The sequence below is a fragment of the Erinaceus europaeus genome, chromosome 12 (assembly GCF_950295315.1).
Source record: "Erinaceus europaeus chromosome 12, mEriEur2.1, whole genome shotgun sequence".
Classification (NCBI taxonomy): Eukaryota; Metazoa; Chordata; class Mammalia; order Eulipotyphla; family Erinaceidae; genus Erinaceus; species Erinaceus europaeus.
The window spans coordinates 9,966,862-9,990,167 of record NC_080173.1 but is presented as its reverse complement, the minus strand read 5'-3'; positions in this window follow the sequence as shown (position 1 = coordinate 9,990,167).

Sequence of the window (23,306 nt, the reverse complement as noted above, 5' to 3'; positions counted from 1 at the left end):
GATGGAGGAAACACACACACACACACACACACACACACACACACCTTTTATGCTTAAGCAATCAGCTCCCCAAGTACCCGCTGTCACCCACGTTATGCTTTTAAAAAGAATCAAAGACCCAGGGGCCAGGCGCACAGCGAGTTAAGCGCACATGGCGCAAAGCACAAGGATTGGTGTAAAGATCCCGGTTTGAGCCCCCAGCTCCCCACCTGCCGGAGGGTCTCTTCGCAAGTGGCGAAGCAGGTCTGTAGGTGTCTTTCTCTCCCCTTCTGTCCTATGGGGGGGGGGGGAGGAAAGAAAAAAGGAGAAAATGGCCACCAGGAGCAGTGTACCTGTAGAGCAGGTACTGATAACTCGTGATAACTCACTCCGGAGGCAAAAAGAAAAGAGCCAAGGACCCCCATCAACTTCTTCCCTTAATGTATAGGTGAGCAGACATCTGCGCCTTCAAGTGAAATGCACTTTCCTTTTTGTTTTTGTTTAATTTCATACTCTCGAGCTAAGAAACCACCAGCTGATGTCAATCCAAAGGCAAGATGGCGATGTTCAGTGATCGAGGCAGCAATTTCCAACACCTGTGTGGCATGCATTCCGTGCCTGCTTCTGTTCTGATTACTGATTAGCCCCGAGGGTTGTTTTGACGCCATCCAGGGAACCTGGGTCATGAGGAATTGAAATGGCTTGCCCTAGAAAACTGAGGAGGAGAAAAAAAAAAAAAAAAAAAGATGTGCACTAAAGCTCTCCAACTCTAGAAACTGATGGCGATATATTTCAAGCATGTTCTTTGTTCACTTCTCACATTCATTCCTACAGAGCCAACAGCTTGGATGCTAGTGATTCCATAAAAGCTGGTAAGTATAGCTAACCTAACCTAGTTGACCTGCTCTAGTCGGAGTTAGTTGTTGGGTCACTGGATCAACAAACACAGTGTGGCTACAGCAGCATTCCACATATATCGTCGTAGCATACACATCGAAAATTTGTCTATTTATTTTAAACAGATTATTTACGTATAGGACAGAGATATCTAGAGGGAAGGAGGTAATATAGAGAAGTAGAGAGATTGCCCTCTTGCAGTGGGAAAAGTTTCACAAGTGGTAAAGTAGTGCTGCAGATGTGTCTGTCTGTCTGTCTCTCTCTTTTCCCTCGCCTCCAGGGTTATCACTGGGGTTTGGTGCCTGCACTACAAATCCACTGCTCCTGTGGCCTTTTTTCTGTTTGTTTTTGATAGGATAGAGAGAAATTGAGAGAGGAGGGGAAGATAGAGAGGGAAGAAAAAAATAAGACGCCTGCAGACCTGCTTCATCGCTTGTGAAGCGTCGTCCCCCCTGCAGATGGGGAGCCGGGAGGCTCGAACTGGAATCTTTGCATGGATCCTTGTACTTCATACCATGTGCGTGTAACCCAGAGCGCCACCACCTGGCCCTATCTCTCTCCTTCTCTATCTCCCCCTTTCTCTCAATTGCTGGCTGTCTCTATCTATTTTTAAAGATGTATTTTTATTCTGTATGAGATAGAGTTTCACTTGAGTAGTCAGACCACCACTCCATGGAATGCCGGAGACTACACCAGAAGCCTCAGGTGTTCGAGTCCTGTGCCCTACCAGCTGAACAAGTTCCCTGGCTGTCCAGACATCTACTCATAGAGAGGTTGTTCAATTAATCCAAACATAAAGCAAGAGGAATACCAAAGGAGACCACCTGGGACCACAACAAGACAGGACTAGAACGACTTCAGGAACCCACCAAACCACTGGTGAGTGCAAACACGTGTGGCTCATGGACAGAGAGGAGCCTAGGGAGAGATTAAGTGACTGGTAACAGTCCGGCAGTTTACCAGTTGAGACGCCACCTCCAGTCTGTTTCACCAACAAAAAGACAGCTGAAGGGAGGAGAGGACTCCCCTGAGACTCACCAAATGCAACTGTGAGTCTCCACTACTACTACCCTCAGAATCTGGAGCAGCGACAAGGAGGCCCCATGCTGACAGCAGGGGACAGAGAACCAACCAGGAAACTCAGGAGAAGATCTATACCTCAGTGGCCTAGTGGTGGGGCTGTGAAAGTCTCTTTGCATAACCACTGGATTATCTCTGCCCCACCCTGCTTTATCTCTTGGTCAGGAGTCAGTGATTAAGCTAAGAAGCCTACTTCTAGTTTAGAAGCCCTCAGGCTCCCATAGCCTACAGGGAATAAAAAGAACAAAAGAGGCTTTTAAGACACTGAGCTCCAACTCAGGGATTAAAATGCTATTGAAACAACTGTCAATTTCCACAACTGTGAACATTTTAATTACCTTACTTAGACACAAGTCAATCCAGGCAAGAGTGTTCAGTTATTTGAAAAGTATAAAATGGTTAAACCAATAAGAAGAAATATTGGAGAAATGAGCCAGGACAAGAGTCCAGTTAAAAGCTCCCCAAAGGGTGAAGCACAAAATAATGAGTCAACATCCAAACACTAGTTAAGGAAATAATCCCAGGAGTGAGTAAAGAGTTTGAAAGAATTGTCATCAGAAATGCAGAAACAACAAATGAGACCCTTGAAGAAAACATTAATTATCTCAAGGTTATTAGAGAGCTGAAAGCTGAAATAGCTGAGCTAAGAACACAACTAGCTGAAGAAGCTAGAACAGTATCAGAAAAGAGTAACAAAATAGATGAACTCCAGAAAACAGTAGAGGGGAGAGAGAATAGAATAAATGAAGCTGAAGACAGAATTAGCAAGATCGAGGACAAATTAGAGACAACTAAAAAAGAAGTAAGAGATCTCAAAAAGAGATTAAGAGATGCTGAAAACAACTACAGAGACCCTATGGGATTACTTCAAAAGAAATAATATACACAGCTATCAGGGGAGGTGATGGAATATGGAGTTCTGGTGGTAGGAATTGTGCAAAGTTGTACCCTTCTTATCCTATGGTTTTGTCAATATTTCCTTTTTATAAGTAAAAAATTTTTTTAAAAAAGAAGAAATAACATATGCATTATTGGCTTACCAGAGGAAGAGAGGGAGGGGAAGAAAGCATTTTTCAGGACCTAATAGCTGAGAACTTCTCTAGACAACATAAAAGACATAAAGGTTCAAGAAGCCCAGAGGGTCCCAAATAGAATTAACCCAGAAGGATGAATATGGGATGACCTCACTCTCAGGCAGAAGTTGAAAAAAAGATCAGAAGAGAAAATACAAGCAGAACCTGGACTGGAATTGGCATATTGCACCAAAGTAAAAGACTCTGGGGTGGGGGGGGGGGAGTACATGTCTAAAAAGGATGCCAGAGGACCTAATGGATTTTGCATTGTTATATGGAAAACTGAGAAATGTTCTGCATGTACAAACTATTGTATTTACTGTCAAATGTAAAACATTAATTCCCCAATAAAGAAATTTAAAAAAAAAACAAAGCAAAGGAGGTTTTTCAAAAAGTGTGTTTAAATCCTATACACTCTATTTTACTTACAAATGTAAATATAAATAACTCCACCCACTTAATGATGTGGGCCATTGCTTTTTTTTTTTTTCATTTTTAAAGAATGGGCTGGGGAGCTGGACGGTAGCACAACGGGTTAAGTGCACATGGTGCAAAGCTCAAGGACCAGCGTAAGGATCCCGGTTTGAGCCCCCTGGCTCCCCACCTGCAGAGGGGGTCACTTCACAGGTGGTGAAGCAGGTCTGCAGGTGTCTATCTTTCCCTCTCTTTTAATTTTTTTAAAATTATATTTATTTATTTACTGGATAGAGACAGCCGGAAATTGAGAAGGAGGTGGTAGAGAGGGAGGGAGACGGACAGACACCTGTAGCCCTGCTTCACCACTCACAAAGCTTTCCCCCTGCAGGTGGGGACCAGGGACTTGAACCTGGGTCCCTGTGCACTTTAATGTGTGCTGAACCAGGTGTGCCACCACCTGGCCCTTCTCTCCCTCTTTCTATCTCCCTACCCCCTCTCAATTTCTCTCTGTCTAGTGGAATGAAAAGAAAAGAAAAATAAATAAATAAAAGACCACCAGAAGTGGTGGATTTGTAATGTCGGCACCGAGCCCCAGTGACTGGCAGAAAAAAAAAAAATTTAAAAAAACATTGGGTTCTGTGTATAGAGTGTTTCACTGTCTCTCTTTTATCACTTATAATGCATCGTCTGCAAATTTCAGCTTCTGTTACTTTAAAGCAAAAATGGATAGCAAGTTTGGATTGAGAGCTTCTACTTTTCCAATTCTGCATGAAAGGCACTTGGGAAACTGCCACTCTGTCAAAATAAGTAAAACATTGAATCAACTGAAAAAAATCCACAACTCTTCTCCAAGCCTCTGAAGAAGTAAGGTCACAGAGCCAACTGCTGTCCCCAAAGCTGAGTACAGAGAATCTCAATTTACCACAGTAGAAATGGTAGATTCATGTCAGAGCAGAATGTCAGACTGTAAGTTTTTTCCTTATTATTTTACAGTTCCTGTCCATGATTAATTCAACACATCCTTCTTGTTGTTGTTGATTTGCAATTTTCCTTCAGTGAAGCATTCCCTTTTCCAAAGCCTTCAACACAGAAACTCTTCCACTTACATCATATTTAACTAAATTACGTCATTCAACTGGCATAAACAAATTTGGGTACAGTGATAATTCACTCTTTGTAAACACATTGGCTAAAAAAGGGCCATAACTTGGAAAGCCTTCTGCCCCGGTCAGTGTTCTACCTATGAGCTATGCCCCCTGAGGGACATTCTAGAGCTGAGTCAGAAGAGTGAATTTTAGTTCCACAAAGGTCACTTGCAAGAGACAAGACTTAAAATCTGAGTCTTCCCAAAGGGAAATAAGGGTTCTGCCATGAATCAGACTAGTAGTGGAAAGATCCAATAATATAAAGGAATCTTAAAGGGAAGATTTGACCACCAACAAGCTTGTCTTTCTGGGGGTCAGAAAGACATAAAGTAGACGTATAGTAGTTGGTGGGTGGTAGTGCAGTCGGTTAAGCGCACATGGTGAGAAGCGCAAGGACCAGCACAAGGATGCCAGTTCAAGCCCTGGCTCCCCCCCCCACCTGCAGGGGGGGTCACTTCACAGGAAGTGAAGCAGGTCTGCAGGTGTCTCTCTTTCTCTCCCCCACTCTGTCTTCCCCTCCTCGCTCGATTTCTTGCTGTCCTATCCAACAACAACAACAGCAATAACAGTAATAATAACAACACCGATAAACAACAAGGGCAACAAAAAGGGGGGGAAAAAGCCTCCAGGAGCAGTGGATTTATAGTGCAGGCACCGAGCCCTAGTGATAAACCCTGGAGGCAAGAAAAAAAAAAAAAAGAACATAGCGGTTCAGACCTGAGTAAAGTCTTGTAGTATTTAGTGTCTGCATCATAACTCCATTTTCTTTAGCTGCCATTTTTTTCTTTGATCAAGAGTATGAGATGGGGAAAGAGAGACAGAGAGGAGAAACACCTGCAGCACTGTTCCACTGCTCATGAAACTTCTCACCTGCAGGAGGGCTGTGGGGGCTTAAACCCAGGCCCTTGAGAATAGTAATGTGTGTGCTCTGCCTGGTGCGACACTGCTCATCATTCTTTTTTTTTTTTAGAGACAGAAATTGAGAGCGAGGAGGAAAAGAGGGAGAGAGGCCTGCAGCACTGCTTCATCACCTGCAAAGCTTACCCTCTACGGATTGGGGCTTGAACCTGGGTCCTTGTGCACTGTAATGTATGCACTCAACCAGGTGTGCCACTGTTCACCTCCCCCCAACCCTCCAATCATTCGTGTTTAACCCAGACTGGCCCCTCTCTTAACGCTGGCCAGTTATCACAAAGGCTCTGGGACACAGGCACCAATGTTTGGAGGACCGGTTTCTGCCCCTTTGCTTCTCATGGAGGGGTGTTATTAACAGAGTTGCCTAAGTGACCAAGAAGTACACCTTCTGTAGGCTCCCAGCCCCAATCCCACTTCCCCAAATCAGCAACTGTTTTTGACATTCGATAGAACCTTGGGGGAACTTCGCACTGGTGCTAGACTGACTTCAAGAATTTAGCATAGTTGCTACAACAGAAAAGACAGGATGTGGGTGTAAGGAATCTCGGTCTAAACTGAGACCAGTGGACAGAAAGCCTAATCTAGAGGCCAGGGGGTTGATTCAGTGGGTAGAGCTCTGAGGTCCTGGGTTTCAGCTCCAGCACCACATATGACAAAAGAATGCTTTGGTATTTTCTCTCAAATAAGTCTTACAGATTTTATTTTATTTTGCTTTATTTTATTTTGGCATGGGATATGTCTAGTGCCAAACATTATCATGATCAGACACTCACATTAAAGGGACACTCTCATTTTACTTGCTAACAAGTTTAGGCCACCTGGTTCAAAATCTCAGCTCCACTCCAAGTACAATGGCTCGTGCAAAACTTTCACAGAGTCAGTTTCCTCGTCCAGAAAATGGGGATGCTGAAACCACTCTGGATCCCGCACAGAAAAGTGCGCAGGTCTGAGAGATGCGGTCACGTGCGAACGTAACTTGTAAGCTATATAACACACTGCACGTGGAAGGGATTATTGCTTTTGTTCCTGGATAAAATGGCACTTATGTGGAATCCTCCCAGAGCTTCTGGCTTTAGGCACATTCTGCCTAATCAAGCCTGACTTGCACTCCCTTCCCAGCTGAGCTCCTCCTCTTAACTGGAGGCCTTCCTTGTCAACTGAAAACCTGGAATTTCAGAAACTTCTTAGGGGAGTGAGAAAAGGAGGGGGTGTAGGGCAGTTCTAGGAGAGATTGAAGCTAGATTTCCAGTTTATTGGAGACTCTGAAAAGCAACAGTGTGTGCAGATTAGGATCATTTAGAAGGGCTTCCTAAAGAGACCGTGGGGGGTGCTGGGCGGTAGCACACCCGATTAAGCACACATAGCACAAAGCACAAGGACCGGCACAAGGACCGGCGCAAGGATTGGGGTTCAAGTCCGGATGTTGCTTCACAAACGGTGAAGCAAGTCTGCAGCTGTCTTTCTTTCTCTCTCCCTCTTTGTCTCCCTCTCCTCTCTCAATTTCTCTGTCCTGCGGAGGGTAGATAGCATAATGGTTATGCAAACAGACTCTCAAGCCTTAGGCTCCAAAATCCCAGGTTCAATCCCCTGCACCACCATAAGCCAGAGCTGAACAGTGCTCTGGTAAAAAAAAAATTAATTTAAAAAAAAAAAAAACTCTGTCCTAGCCTATAAAATAGGGGGAAAATGGCCACCAGGATCAGTGGATTCGTAGTGCAGGTACCAAGCCCCAGCAATAACCCTGAAGGCAGAGAGAGACAGAGAGAGAGAGAGAGACATTTGTAGGTAAAGTGATAAGAGCTTTGGAGAGTGAAATAAGTCAGAAACAGAAGGATGAATATGGGATGATCTCACTCTCAGCCCGAAGTTGAAAAACAAGATTAGAAAAGAAAACACAAGTCGAACCTGAAATGGAATTGGAGTATTACACCAAAGTAAAAGACTCTGGGGTGGGTGGGTGGGTGGGGAGAATACAGGTCCATGAAAGATGATGAATGACATAGTGGGGTTTGTATTGTTAAATGGGAATCTGGGGAATGTTATGCATGTACAAAATATTGTATTTACTGTTGAATGTAAAGCATTAATTCCCCAATAAAGAAATAAATAAAAAATAAATAAATAAATAAATAAATAAATAAATAAATAAAAAGAGCTTTGGAGATGTTTCAGTACCATGAGGTAGGGTACCCAAATTCTGTTATGGCAAATGGAGGAAGAAGGTTAGAGAGAGAGAGAGGGAGGGAGGGAGAGAGAGAGAGAGAGAAAAGGAGAGAGAAAATGAGAGAGAGAGGGAGAGGAAGAGGGAGAGGGAGAGGGAGAGGGAGAGGGAGAGGGAGAGGGAGAGGGAGAGGGAGAGGGAGAGGGAGAGGGAGAGGGAGAGGGAGAGAGATCCCATAGGTAGGTGGAGGGGGAGGAAGTAGAGAAATGCCAGCTCGGGGGTCAGGTGGTAGCGTAGCAGGTTAAGCGCATGTGGCACAAAGCACAAGGACCAGAGCAAGGATCCCGGTTTGAGCCCCTGGCCCCTCACCTGCAGGGTAGTCGCTTCAAAGGCGGTGAAGCAGGTCTGCAGGCGTCTTTCTCTTCCCTTTTCTGTCTTTCCCTCTTCTCTCCATTTCTCTCTATCCTATCCAACAACGACGACAGCAATAACAACAACAATAATAACCACAATAAAACAAGGGCAATAAATGGGAACATAAATATTTAAAAAGTCACTTTCATTAATAAATCTAAAAAAAAAAAAAGGGGTCAGGCGGTGGTAGCACAGCGGGTTAAGCACACGTGGCACAAAGCGCAAGGACCACCTGCAGTGGAGTCACTTCACAGGTGGTGAAGCAGGTCTGTGGTTATTATAACATTAATAACCACAACAAGGCTACAACAACAAGGGCAACAAAAGGGAGGAAAATGACCTCCAGGAGCAGCGGATTCATGGTGCAGGCACTGAGCCCCAGCAAAAAAAATAGTAGCAAAAAATTGCTACTGAAGTCACAGGATGTCTCAGACCCACGGGCAGCTGAGCTGTGTTGAGTGTGATGTGAACTGCACCCCCTGTGCTGAAGGCCTTATCGCACCAGATGCTTCTGCAGGAATCTCAGCTTCCCTTCACTGAGCAGCTAAGGATGGGCAGGTTTGCAGGTAAGTGCTGGAGCCTCTGCGTGCACCTGGCTTTATTGCCTTTCCTTTATAACCACCGGTCAGCAGCCTTGGCCCGCTACACAACCTGGAGGAGGTTTCCTATGTGCTGGGTGGTGGCAGGCTAGCAGGACACATTGTTTCAGAACCATGATAGCTTTAGGGAGAAAGAGCATTTCCGGAAAGGGCCAGATAGCAGACATTCTGGGCTTCTCAGCCCCAGGTGTATGGGCCTGGCTCATTGGCTTGCATGGGTGCATGTCGCCATGGCCCAACCATCTCTGAACACCGAATTTAAATTAAAAAAAAAAAATTTAGTGGTCCGGGAGGTGGCGCAGTGATAAAGCTTTGGACTCTCAAGCATGAGGTCCTGAGTTTGATCCCCAGCAGCACATGTGCCAGAGTGATATCTGGTTCTTTCTCTCACCTCCTATCTTTCTCATACATAAACAAAATCTTTTTAAAAATTAATTATTATTGGATAGAGACAAGAGAGAAATTGAGAATGGAGGGAGAGATAGGGAAAGAGACAGACACACCTGCAGCCCTGCTTCACCACTTGTGAAGCTTTCCCCCTGCAGGTGGGGACCGGGGGCTTGAACCCAGGTCACTGTAGTGTGTGTGTTTAACCAGGTATGCCACCACCTGGCCCCCACTGCATTTTAAATCATTTTTCTGCAGCATTCAAAGAGACTCTTTAAAAATTTCTTTCTCTGTGAGAGAGAGTCCAGAGCAGCACTCCAAGTATCTGCGATGGTCCATTGTTATAGCATTTCTTGTTTGTTTGTTTGGTGCGGTGCTAGGGATCGAACCCAGAAGCTCTCATAGGCAAGGTGTGCAATTTTAGGCTAAGCTGCCTCTCCGCTCCCGCAAAAATCATTCTTAGCTTGTGGGTCTCTTGAAGACTAGCAGTTTGCTGCTCCCTGTTATAGTGTGGCTCCCAGTCGTGTCCACACTTAATAGAATCTCTGTGCTGTTCTTATCACTCCTCTATTGGAAGTACTGAGATAGACTGAATAGTGCTCCCCACCCCCAGCCCCCTCAAACTGATGTCTACCCAGAACCTGAGAATGCGGCTTTATTTGGAAGACATTTGCTGGTGTGATCCGCTGAGATGGGAGAAGGGAGAGATCTCTGGGAGTAGGGGAGAATCTTTCCTTCCATGGAAGGAAAGGAAAGTAGGCAGGGGAAGGGAAAGCCAGGTGGTGGTGCCCCTGGTTCAGTGCGCACAGGACAGTGTACAAGTACCGGGTTCAAGCCCCCGGTCCTCATCTGTAGCAGGGAAAGCTTCATGAGTGGTAGAGCAGTGGTGCAGGTGTGTCTGTCTCTCTTCCTCTAATTCCTTCCTTCCCTCTTATCTCTCTCTATTCAAAACTAAACAAATCAATAAATTTTAAAAGAGACACAGAAGGAGATGGGGTTAGTTTGGGGAGATTCAATCACAAGCCCAATTTCCCCAATAACTATTCAGGGTCCACCAGAAGCTGGAAGTCACATGGCCCACCCTGTTTGGATTTTGTATTTTGTTGGCTTAAACCATCCTATTTATGGTCATTTGCTATGGTCACCCTAGAGAACAAGTAATAAGCCTTCCTTGGAATTTTTTTTGTTATTATTCTAGTTGATAAGACAGAAAAATTGAGAAAGGAAAGGGAGATAGAAAGAGACAGACAGCAACAGCACTGCTTTACTTATTCATGAAGCTTTCTTCCTTGCCAATGGGGACTGGCAGTTTGAACCTTTGTCTTCTTATTATATTATTTATTATTATTGCTATTGGGTAGAGACAGAGAAATCAAGAGGAACAGAAAAGATAGAGAGGGAGAGACAGAAAGACACCAGCAGCACTGCACCCAGGATCTTAAACCTGGGTCTTTGTGCATTGTAACATGTGCTCAATCAGATGCACCACCACCAGACTTTCTGAGTGCAGGGTGCTTGTGCTTGGTAGCATGTGCACTCAACCAGGTTCACCACTGCCCAGCTTCCACTCTTGAGATTCAAATGTGCCTTTTTTTTTTTTTTTTAAATCTCTGAGGGTCGAAGCTCCACAAACCTCCAGCGGGCGGCTGGCAGGGTGCTAACACTTCCCTGAACTTGGGTTTCCCTTCTGTGTCCTCCCACCAGCCTGAGATTTCTGTGGGAAAATGCTGGCCGGCCTGAATCGGATCCACCAGCTAAAAGATGCTTGCTTTCGGGCTTCCCAGCAGCCTCTCCTCCCACTCACCCTTACCCCCTCCCCTCTATAAAATAATTTCCACCTCTTTCTAGGAGCCAAACAACAGTCATTCCCCTGAGGTCAGGAAAAGCCACCCTCCAACAACCTGCAAAGGATTCATCCCAGATGTTGCTGAGTGGATCTCTGGGCTGCCCTCTCTGGGGTAGAGCCAGGAGTTAGGAGAGTTCTGGGGGCAGAGGGATGCAGCCAGCTGCATGTGAGGTGCAGGGCCTAGAACATGGGAGGCAGGGCAGGCCGCACAGCCTTGAGAGGTCAGGCACTACCACGTCTCCCAGACCTCAAGAGTGCAGCCACACAAGGCTGGGTGGGGGTGGCTCAAGGCAACTGGGTCCTCAGAAAACAAAGCAATAGCTTTCAGCAGCCTCTTCCCAGGGCACTTTGCATAAGTTAACACTTCCCACCTGGTCTGGGCTGGAGTGGAAAACAACCGCAGGCCAAGCAAGCTGCCTAAGAGGCAGGACCTGGCTCTTCAGTGAGACCCTCAATGTCTCAACATTGAGGCGGTGCCCCCACCGCCACCCCCACCCCCACACACCATGTGTCCCACCCAGCTTGTCTGCGCTGCAGCAGGAAGCAGCAAACTGTCCACAGGCCTTCAGGAGACCCAGAGCTGGAACGTCTTCCCTGACTCTCAGCCTGGGGCCATTCTCTCTTCTGGGGAGCAAAACATTCCTCTCCTTCAAGGCTCCTGAGAGACACTGAGCTCTGGCCTGCAGTCTTGCCATTGTGTTCTTTCCTTCTCTCTCTCTCTCTCTCTTTTATTTTTTTAGATATTTACTCTCTTTTGTTGCCCTTTTTTTTTTTATTGTCATTGTTGTATAGGACAGAGAAATGGAGAGAGGAGAGGGAAGACAGAGAGGGAGAGAAAGACAGACACCTGCACACCTGCTTCACCGCTTGTGAAGCAACTCCCTGGCAGGTGGGGAGACGGGGGCTTGAACTGGGATCCTTACGCCGGTCTTTGCACTTTGTGCCATGTGCACTTAACCCGCTGCACTACCGCCCAACTCCTCCTTTTTTAAAAAAAAAAAAATATTTTTTTTTTATTTATTTACTTTGGGTAGAGAAATTGAGAGGTGGGTCAGGTGTAGATAGTATAATGGTTATGCAAACAGACTGTCATGGCTGAGGCTCCAAAGTCCCAGGTTCAATCCCTGGCACCACCATAAGCCAGAGCTGAGCAGTGCTCCAGTACAAAAGAGAGAGAGAGAGAGAAATTGAAAGGGAAAAGGGAGCTAGAGATGGAAAGAGAGAGTCCCCTATAATAAGCACTGTTTCACCACTTATGAAGCTTTCTTCCCACAGGTGGGGGGGCCTAAGGCTTGAACCCAGGTCCTTGCACACTGTAATGTGTGCACTTAACCAGGTGCAGCGCCGCCTGGTCTGCTGCCACTGTGTACTTTAGGGAAGTGTGGTGAAGGGACTTGCCCCGAGCTAGGGGGAAGGTTTGGAAAAGCTCCAGAAGACTTGGAAGCCTGGGAGTAGCAGGAAGGGAAGAAAGGCATCTCCAAAGTCACCCCACCACCAACACCCCACACACCCCAGTCATTTCTGAGAAGGAGATGGTGGGGGAGGGACAGAGGTGGTGGGTTGGTGGGTTGGCGAGTGTGGGGGTGACCACGTGTACTTGGCTCCCCACCCCTGTCACCCTGCCCACTGTAATCAGCCAGCTGCCTGTGCTTGTCCTGCCTCGTCTTCCTGCCTGGACCAGTCGCACAGACTCTGGGGCAGTGAATCAGAGGCTGGCTCCATTCTGGTGCCTTCTATGAGCAATTTGGGATGGGTGTGGAACTGACCATGACACCATGATGTCACTGCATGGGGGGCTTCTTCCTGGACTGGCCCAGGGAGCGGGGACACACCCAGAGAGAGCAGGCACAAGGACTGCCGCTGTGCCTTTAAGAGAAATAACAGGGAGTTGGGCGATTTAGCGGGTTAAGCACATGTGGTTTGAGCCCCCAGCTCCCCACCTACCAGGGAGTCACTTCACAGGTCTGCAGGAGTCTATCTTTCTCTCCCCCTCTCTGTCTTCCTCTCCTCTCTCCATTTCTCTCCCTCCTATTTAACAATGACAACATCAATAACAACAACAATAACTACAACAATAAAAAACAAGGGCAACAAAAGGGAAAAATAGATAAATCAAAAAATAAATAAAAAGAGAAATAACAACTACACACTTAGCACAGTGACCCGGGGGCCTCAGAAGAGGAAGGTTTGGGAAGCGGTTCAGTATCAGACCCTCCGCTTCCTAGAAGGGGCAACCTTCACCCGTTTCTGTCCCAAGTGAAGCCAGCCTCCCTGCCGCCAGATTCTTCAAGTACCAGAGATCCAAATTTCATGAAAATACTCCGCTCCATGTTAAATGGAAAATACAGATCTTAAATTAAACTTTGTGGTTACAAAGTTTATCTTCCAAAGATGATCACAATATGGCCCACCTCCTGTGCTTGTCTCATTTCTTTTAAAACTTTTATTTATTATTGGATAGACACAGAAATTGAGAGGGGTTGGGGAGGTACAGAAAAAAGAGACAGACAGACATCTGCAGCTCTGCTTCACCACTCATGAAACTTTCCCCTGCAGGTGGGGACCGGGGGCTTGAACTTGGATCCTTGCATACTTGTCATGTGTGCACTGCCTGGCCCCTGATTTCTTTTTAAACATCTCTATATTGATTAATATCAGAGAGAAGGAAGGAACCAGAACATCAAACTGTAATATGCTCTGCTGAGGGACGGAACTTGGGACCTCATGCACACAGGTCCAGCACTCTACTCACTGTGCCACCTGCCAGGCTGTTTTCCTGTTTTGCTTGTTGTTTCACTGATAGTGAGAGACAGACCTAGAGTCAGTAAGTGTGCACTCCAAACACCACGCTGCCACACTAAGAATCCTCGGTACTTGTCTTTTCTTTGTATTTGGTGCTGGGAATTGAACTCAGGGTCTCACACTTGCAAGGCATGCACTCTACTGCTGGGCTGTCCCTGCCCTGCCCCCCTCCTGCGTTCCTCCCATGGAAAGTGGAAATTGGGGTTTCCTTCCCTCAAACATGGACTGAGGAGCCCAGGATGCCATGTGACTTGTAAAACTAGATCTCGGTGTTAGGACATATTTTATAGATAGCATCTTCTGCTGGGCACAGTGCTTCTTTGCTGTAGGACCCACAGGATGCCACTCAGCAGGGGCTTCACTCACAGCCCAGAGACTCCACTGGTCTAAGTCCAGGCACTCAGATGCCTGAAGCTGACCTCTCTCTTGGCTGGCTTGTCCCATGTGTCTTTTGTGCCTTCAACCATGACTGCTTTCTAACTGACTCTTGGGGGTGACAGCGGGGTTGGCAAGAAGAGAAAGCCGGTGTCAGGAGGCATCTTGAGTCACGCTGGGAAGCATAAATCAGCCTTGACAACAGCCCGGGGTCAGTTATTGTTATGATTCAAAAGCATTGTGGGAGCAGAGGAAGGACACACACACAGCGAAACAACACAGGAAACTGGAAACTCTGGAGAAGAGAAAAAGAAATTCTACGAGAGCCAGGAGGTAGCTCAAGAGATACGTTACCTACCTTAGCGTGCGTGAGGCCCTGGGTTCAGTCCCTGGCATCATGTGGGAGCAGCACAGGCAGCACCAGGGGGCCTCCGAGGAGGGCTGAGGGGCACAGCGGTGTCTCTCCCTCTCTCTACTCTTGCTGCCTTCCCTTCTTTCCTCTCTCTCTCTCTCTTTCTCTGCCTTTAATGTATAGAATTTAAACTATGGGACCAGCATGGCTGCTCAGTGGTATCACGTGCACATAAGGACCCTGGTTCATTCCCTGGTGCTGCTTAAAAAAGAAAGCACAGCGGTAGCACAGCGGGTTAGGTGCACAGGGTGCAAAGTGCAAGGTCCAGCAGAAGGATCCTGGTTGGAGTTCCCGGCTCCCCACCTGCAGGGGAGTCGCTTCACAGGCGGTGAAGCAGGTCTGCAGGTGTCTGTCTTTCTCTCCCCCTCTCTGTCTTCCCCTCCTCTCTCCATTTCTCTCTGTCCTATCCAACAATTACAACATCAATACCAACAACAACTACAACAACAATAAAAAAAAGGACAAAAAAAGGGAAAATAAATATTAAAAAAAAAAAAAAACAGAAAGAAAGCCTTCAGCCACACCTTGGGCTCTGACAATTACACCCAAACCACAAACACAGTTTCCTGTACCTCTTCCTCCTCCTCTCCATAAAAAAGGAACACTGATGCCACACCCATACCTATTCTCACCCCCTCCTTGTTTAATGTTTTATTTTTTTATTTGATGGAAACAGAAATTGAGAGAGGAGGGGAAGGAGAGAGAGAGAGAAAGAGAGAGAGAGACAGAGACAGAAAGAGACACCTGCTTCATTGCTCGTAAGGTTTTTCCCCTTGCATGCGGGGACTGGGGGCTTGAACCTGGGCCTTTTCACCCTATAATGTGTGCTTAACCAAGTGTGTCACTACCTGGCCTCCTCACCCCTTCTTTTTAAACAAACAGCAACAAAGAAATATTATTTATTTATTAACAGAAGACAGGGCGTGAAGGAGAGAGAGAAAGAGAAAGAGAGAACCAGAGCATGACTCTGGCGCATGGGGTGTTGGATCTCGAACCTGGGACCCCATGCTGCCCTGTCCAGCACCTTGCTCACCTGATCACCTTCCGGGTTCCATCTCGTCCCTTCTCTGTAGCTAGTGATTCCAAACACAATATTATTGGCTTGAATGTGGGAGCAGATTTCGGCAGGAAGGGAAGTTGTTTCTTTTTTCTTTCTTTCTTTCTTTCTTTCTTTCTTTCTTTCTTTCTTTCTTTCTTCCTTCCTTCCTTCCTTCCTTCCTTTCTTTCTTTTTCTTTCTTCCTCCCTTCCTTCCTTCCTTTTTTTAATATAAAGACAGAGAGTGAAAGAGACCACTGTACCAAAGCTTCCTTCCATGTGGTGGGGACCAGTTTCATGTCGTAAACTGCACAAAGCAGTGCACTATCTAAGTGAGCCTTTTCTTTTTTTTTTTTTAATTTACTGAATACAGTCAGTCAAAAATTGAGAGGGGATGTGGAGATAGAGAGGGATAGAGACAGAGAGACACCTGCAGCCCTGCTCCACCACTGACAAAGCTTTCCCCCTTACAGGTGGGGAGCAAGGGCTCGAACCTGGGTCCTTGTGCATTCTAACTTGTGTGCTCAACCAAGTGTGCCACCACCTGGCCCCGTAGTGACGTATTTCATTGACATGACAGATTGTCTCTGAAAGCCCTTTTCTTCCTGAGGAGCCCCCCTCTCCCACCCTAACACATACACACTCATGTGGTGAGAGCCCCCAGAGACCAACAGAAGTCCGCAAACATCAGGTGTACAATCCGGGATGGGGGGGGGGGGGACAAAGTACAAGGATCCCCCCCCCACTCCCCACCTGCAGCAGAGATGCTTCACAAGCAGAGAAGCAGGTCTACAGGTGTCTTTCTCTCTTCCTCTTGTCTTCGCCTCCTCTATCCATTTCTCTCTATCCTATCCAATAAAATGGAAAAACTGGCCACCAGGGGTAGTAGAATTATAGTGCCGGCACCAAGCACCAAAGATAAACCTGGAGGCAAAAATAAATTAATAAAAATAAATAAATAAATAAATAAATAAATAAATAAATAAAGGCAACCCAAGGCTATGGTGTCTGAAGGACTTAGTCCTGAGAGGGTCAGAGCACTCCTCCAAAAACACAGGTACAAGTCCTTCCCAGCTTTGGATGGAAGGGAGAGGGCTGGTCCTTTAAGTGCTTGGACCACCTGGGAGGAAATGTCACATCACATTGAGACAGAGATGACACCAAATGATGCCTTAGTCAAAGCCATTCTCCTCTCCACTCCCCTAGGGCCACTGCACTGAGCTGCGGGGAGGGATTTAGTTGGGGTTCTTGGTGTAGGGGGGGGTGGAAGCCAGGAGCAGAAGACACAAGCTTGCTGGGGGTTAAGCCAGGCCCTGCAGCCTTCTAAGAACTGCCTTGAAACCGGGTGAGTCAATTCTCCTTGAAGTGAGTTGAGCCTTCCGGGGCAGATAGGAGTGTAAGGTTCAGACAGAAGTCTGTCTGCAGGGTGCAGGCTGCCCCTTGCCCACTAGCACTTAGTATAAGAAGGAGGTCATTCATGTCTCTGCCGGAATTCATTTCCTTTCCTCTTACCATCTAGCGGTCTGTGGTTAGAATTGCGGGCTTCATTTTGTCCGACCTACGTAAGATCTGGATGTATGAGTTGTATAATTCTGGGCAAGTTATTGGGCCTTTTTTGTTTTGTTTTTAATCTGAAAACTGGAGAGACCAGGAGATAGTTCATCCAGTAAAGAATAGAGACTTGTGGTCCGGGAGGTGGCGCAGTGGTAAAGCTTTGGACTCTCAAGCATAAGGTCCTGAGTTTGATCCCCAACAGCACATATGCCAGAGTGATGTCTGGTTCTTTCTCTCCTCCTATCTTTCTCATAAATAAATAAAATATTTTTTAAAAAAAGAATAGAAATTTAGGGGAGTTGGGCAGTAGCGCAGCAGGTTAAGCGCAGGTGGTGCAAAGTGTGAGGACCAGTGTAAGGATCCCGGTTCAAGCCCCCAGGTCCCCACCTGCAGGGGAGTCGCTTCACAAGTGGTGAAGCAGGTCTGCAGGTGTCTATCTTTCTCTCCCCCTCTCTGTCTTCCCCTCTTCTCTCTGTCCTATCCAACAAGGGCGACATCAACAACAACAATAAAACAACAAGGGCAACAAAAGGGAATAAATAAATATTTTATAAAAGAACCCAGGTTTGAGCTCCCACTCCAGAACTTCAGAGGGCACTTCATGAGCATGAAGCAGGTCTGCAGGTGTCTATCTTTCTCTCACCCTCTCTATCTCCCCCACCTCTCTCAATTTATCTCTGTTCTATCTATTTAAAAAAAAAAAAAGAAGTAAGGGTAGGTAGCATAATGGTTATGCAAAGAGACTCTCATGCCTGAGGCTCCGAAGTCCCAGGTTCAGTGCCCTGCACCCCCATAAACCAGAGATGAGTAGTGCTCTGGTTATAGATAAATAAGTATTAAAAAGAAAAGAAAAGAAAAGATCCATGTTTGGTGGTCCGGGAGGTGGCGCAGTGATAAAGCTTTGGACTCTCATGCATAAGGTCCTGAGTTTGATCCCCGGCAGCACATATGCCAGAGTGATGTCTGGTTCTTTCTCTCTCCTCCTATCTTCCTCATTAATAAATAAAATCGAAGAAGAAGAAGAAGAAGAAGGAGAAGGAGAAGGAGAAGAAGGAGAAGGAGAAGGAGAAGGAGAAAAAGAAGGAAGGAAGGAAGAAAAAAGAGAAGGAGGAGGAGTGTGTGTGTGTGTGTGTGTGTGTGTGTGTGTGTGTGTGTGTGTGTGTGTAAAAGAGCAAACCAAGAACCAGAATATCACTCTAGTACATGCAATGCTAGGAACTGAACTTGGGACTTCATGCCTTGAGGGTCTAGCACTTTATACACTGAACCACTTCCCAGGTCACAGGGCTTTCTGGTTCTTGGAAACCGCTTTCCAGCAGAGCAGGGCTTCTGCCTGTCCCTCCCTGGAGACCGTGACTGAAGGCAGAACCCCTTGCTGGTGAGCCTGTGCAAACCCTGTGCACACTCCTTTATCAGAAGTCCATTCCCAAGACTGCCTCTTAGAGATAGTGCTGCTTCTGCTTTTCCGTTACTCAGTTCTGAGAAACTCTAACAAGGATGGACCCACTCTGTGTCCAGGAGGTTCAGGATCCAGTTTTGTCCAGAATGCCTCAGTGGGATCTCACTGGAGAGGCCAGCCTGCATCCACGCATTGACACCTTGGTGTGGCCCCCAGCTCCATGCTGAGCTCTGGCCTGTGTTATCCCTCAACCTCACGCCAACTTCACAAAGCAAGTATCTGCAGGGTCCCCATTAGCTGATGAGAAAACCCAGCCCTAGTGGTGGTGCACCTGGTAGAGCGCACATGTTACAATGCTCAAGGACTCAGGTTCAAGTCCCCAGTAGTCCCCACCTGCAGGAGGAAAAGCTTTGAGAGTGATGAAGCAGTGCTACCTCTCTCCCTTTCTGTCTCCCCCTTCTTCTCCATTTCTGGCTGTCTCTATTCAATAAATAAATAAAGATGATTAAAAGAAGAAGGAAGTGGGAATCAGGTGGTAGCGCAGAGGGTTAAGTGCATGTTGTTCAAAGCGCAGAGGGTTAAGTGCATGTTGTTCAAAGCGTAAGCACCGGCATAAGGATCCCGGTTCAAGCCCCCGGGTCCCCACCTGCAGGGGAGTCGCTTCACAGGCGGTGAAGCAGGTCTGCAGGTGTCTTTCTCGCCCCCTCTCTGTCTACCCCTCCTCTCTCCATTTCTCTCTGTCCTATCCAACAATGACATCAATAACAATAACAAAAAAAACTACAACAATAAAACAGAGGCAACACTGATGGGAGTTGGGTGGTTGTACAGTGGGTTAAGCGCACATGGCACAAAGCACAAGGACCAGCACAAGGATCCCAGTTTGAGCCCCCGGCTCTCTCTGTAGGGGAGTCGCTTCACAGGTGGTGAAGCAGGTCTGTAGGTGTCTATCTTTCTCTCCCCCTCTCTGTCTTCCCCTCCTCTCTCCATTTCTCTCTGTCCTATCCAACAACAACAACATCAATAACAACAACAATCACTACAACAATAAAACAACAAGGGCAACAAAAGGAAATAAATGTTTAAAAAAATAAAATTGAAAAAAAAAGAGGAAGGAAGGAAGGAAGGAAGGGAGGAAGGAAGGAAGGAAGACCAAACCCAGCCCTGTGGAGCTCAGGCAACTTCTCTAGGGGTATGTAGGAACAATGCCTCCTCTTGCCAGTTACAGCTGAGATTCAAACTCAGAACTGCCTCAGTATTTGAAAACTTGGACCACCCAGAGGGGAATCTGTGCAAAAACAAAGGGGGGGGCAAGGCTAAGTTCTCCCATCTGCCCACCCCCAACCCCTCACTACTTTAGTCTCTAGATGCACAGGCTGCCTCCATGGTCCAGATGTGTGTAAACTCCCAGGGCCCAAGGGATGCCATGTGCCTGACGTCCCCAGAGGTGGACTCCAGAGGCTCCACGGTGTCAGAAGGCCTTGTCCTGAGCCTCTGGGCTCTCCACCAGCAGCCTGGGTCCCTGAGGGTAGGGTGGGGGTTTCCCAGGTTGACCCCACCATAAAGGAACCCCAGGTGGTTCCCCAGAATGGGGAACCAAGGAGGGAGTGGGTTTCTGCCTAGCAGAGTGGGGATGAATAGCCTCAGTCAGGCTGATCTCTCAGGTCACCAAGGCTCCCTCAGCAGACTGGTTGACATCAGGGCCTGACGACCTCTGGGTATGCATCCAGGGCCATCACCTCCCACCTCAGCAGAGGAAAAATCAGAGTGAGATTGTTGAAAGAGAATTCAGGACGCAGAGGGCCCGGGAGAGTCCATTCTGCTTCCACTGGGTTTACATACAAGGAACAGGGATGCACATTGGCATATACAGACTTGACCTCAAGTCACGTCCCATCCAAGGAGCAGTTAAGACTTCAGATCCCTCTCCAAAGTCAGGGGCTTAGAGTTTGCCAGAAATGTAAAGGTAGGTCTTTGGAGCTTCCTGTTTGCTAATTTCCTTTGGTTATCAGTCGACTGCTCTGATCTGCAAAACTTCGCCTGTGAGAATACGTAAGAGGTACAGCCCAAAAGTTAGGGTATATTAGCAGTCACCTTCAGTCGAGGCTGCCTGCTGGGGTGATTACTTAAGATGCAGTGGGCACCAAGCCTAGCACTATCTCCTGAGATCTTCCCCCAGGTAAGCTGTATCAGTGAAGATATCCTGATGGCAGGAGTTGGGCTCCGGTTAATTTTGTCCCCAAGGCACATCTCAGTGAAGGTTAGACCTCTGTGTAAGGAGCCTCAGAGGCTGTTCACTGAATCTGGTTTGTCGGATTATCAGGAAATGAATTTGTCCAGAGATATGATTAATTGATATGTAATTTAACTGGGAAGACCAACCCCACACATACTTGTGAAAAGGGAGATTACTTACAGCTCTCAAAGATAAAAAAAAAAAATTTTTTTAAGTGGAAGACAGCCGTCTGGGAAGTGACACATAGGATGGATGAAGTGTAGGACTCACTAACGTGAGGTTCCAAGTTTGACCCCTGATACTGCATGTGCCAGAGGACCCTCTATTTCTCTCTTCTTTTTATTATTTATTCTTTTTATTATTTATTATAACCAGGGTTACCACTAGGGCTAGGGGTCTGCACGATGAATCCACTGCTCCTGGTGGCCATCTCCCCCCCCCACATTTTTTTTATTTGCTTTCTTGGCTAGGATAGAGAAATTGAGAGGGGATAGTGGAGACAGAGAGGGGAGAGAGACAAAGAGACATCTGCAGACCTGCTCCACCATTCATGAAGCTTCCTCCCTGAGTATGGAGTATGTGGGAGTCAAACCCAGGTTCTTACGTAAAGTAATCTGTGTGCTCAACCAGGTGCACTGCCACCCACCTCCATCATGAATACATTATTTACTTATTTATTTATTATTTATTTTCCCTTTTGTTGCCCTGGTTGCTTTTTATTGTTGAAGTTATTATTGTTGTTATTGATGTCATTGTTAGATAGGACAGAGAGAAATGGAGAGAGGAGGGGAAGACAGAGAGGGGGAGAGAAAGATTGACGCCTGCAGACCTGCTTCACTGCCTGCGAAGGGACTCCCCTGCAAGTGCGGAGCCAGGGGCTCAAACCCAGATCCTTATACCGGTCCTTGCGCTTCACATCATGTGCGCTTAACCTGCTGCGCTACCGCCCAACTCCTAATACATTAATTTTTAAAAATAAATAAAAGGGAGGATAAGAGAATGGAAGATTGCCTCTGAAAATGAGGAAAGCTCTCTTTGAACAGTTAAGACAATCTGTAATTTGTTTGCTTCTAGGGTTGTCGCTGGGGCTTGGTGCCTGCACTGCTAATCCACTGCTCTTTTTTCCATTGTTGTTGCTGCTGCATAAGACAGAGAGAAATTGAGAGAGAAGACTGAGGGGGAGAGAAAGACACCAGCAGATCTGCTTCACCACTTGTGAAGCAACCCCCTGCAGGTGGGGAACTGGGGGCACAAAATGGGATCCTTATGCTGGTACTTCTAGCTTGGCACCATGTGCGCTTAACCTGATGAGCTACCACCTGGCCCCTGACAATCTGTAATTTTCAGGGTATTGGAAGTGACCCTGGAGAAGGACTAACACCTGGGGGCAGTGTGGAGTGGGTGAGTGAGGGGACAAGATTGTGGGTGGTTTTTGGAAGACCCTGTCCATCCCGTTAATGGGAGTCTGGAGCAGTATACTACACTCACTATAATGTTCCCAGTCCTCAACACACACCTCCCCCCCTTTTTTTTCTTGCCTCCAGGGTTATTGCTGGGGCTCGGTGCCTGCACCATGAATCCACTGCTCCTGAAGGCTATCCCCCCCCCCCCTTTGTTGCCCTTGTTTTATCGTTGTTGTGGTTATTGATGTCATTGCAGTTGGATAGGACAGAGAGAAATGGAGAGAGGAGAGGAAGACAGAGGGGGAGAGAAAAATAGACGCCTGCAGACCTGCCTCACTGCTTGTGAAGCGACCCCCCTGCAGGTGTGTAGCCAGGGGCTCAAACTGGGATCCTTATGATGGCCCTTGAGCTTTGTGCCATGTGTGCTTAACTCGCTGCACTACGGCCCGACCCCCCCCACACACACACACCTCCCTTTCCAGGGAGCAACAAAAGGCTGTAGGATTTCATTTAGTGTGGGGACCCTGCAGGATGTCACAACTTGGCATTTGTTAGTAGTGATTACTTGCAAGTGGAAACTATTTCTCTAAAAGGGATCTTTCGAGGGGCCGGGTGGTGGCACACCTGGTTGAGCACACACATTACTTTGTGCGCACAAGAACCCAGGTCAGGTCGTCCCCTTCAGGGGGGGAACTGCTAGTTAAGCAGTGCTGCAGCTCTCTCTCCCTTCCCTCTCAATTTCTGTATTTATCCAATAAATAAAGATAATAAAAAGATTTTTTAAAATAATAATCCTTGGTAGAATTCAGACCCTGGGCCTCCACCGCCTGGTAAAACAAAGGTAGCCTGGGCACAGACTCGGGAAAGCTGGACCATCAAAAGACAACTCCCCCAGCCTGCGCCCCAGGGTCCGGCCTGGGGCTGGGCGTCTTCTCGCATGCAATAAGAGTCTGGATTGGGATTCAGGTTGCGGGCTTGGGAACAGGGTCAAGGGTGCTGGGTTTGGGGTGTAGGAAACACTGTCAGGGTTAAGCTTATGACCCAGTGCAGCAAGCCGTACGCTCAAGCTCAGGACCCCGGAGGTTCAGGTCTGGAACCTGGGAGCTGCAGGCTTTCAGATTTGAACCGCGGAGGCCGAGCTCCCCGGCCGCGATTGGCTGCGGCGTGGCGGTGACG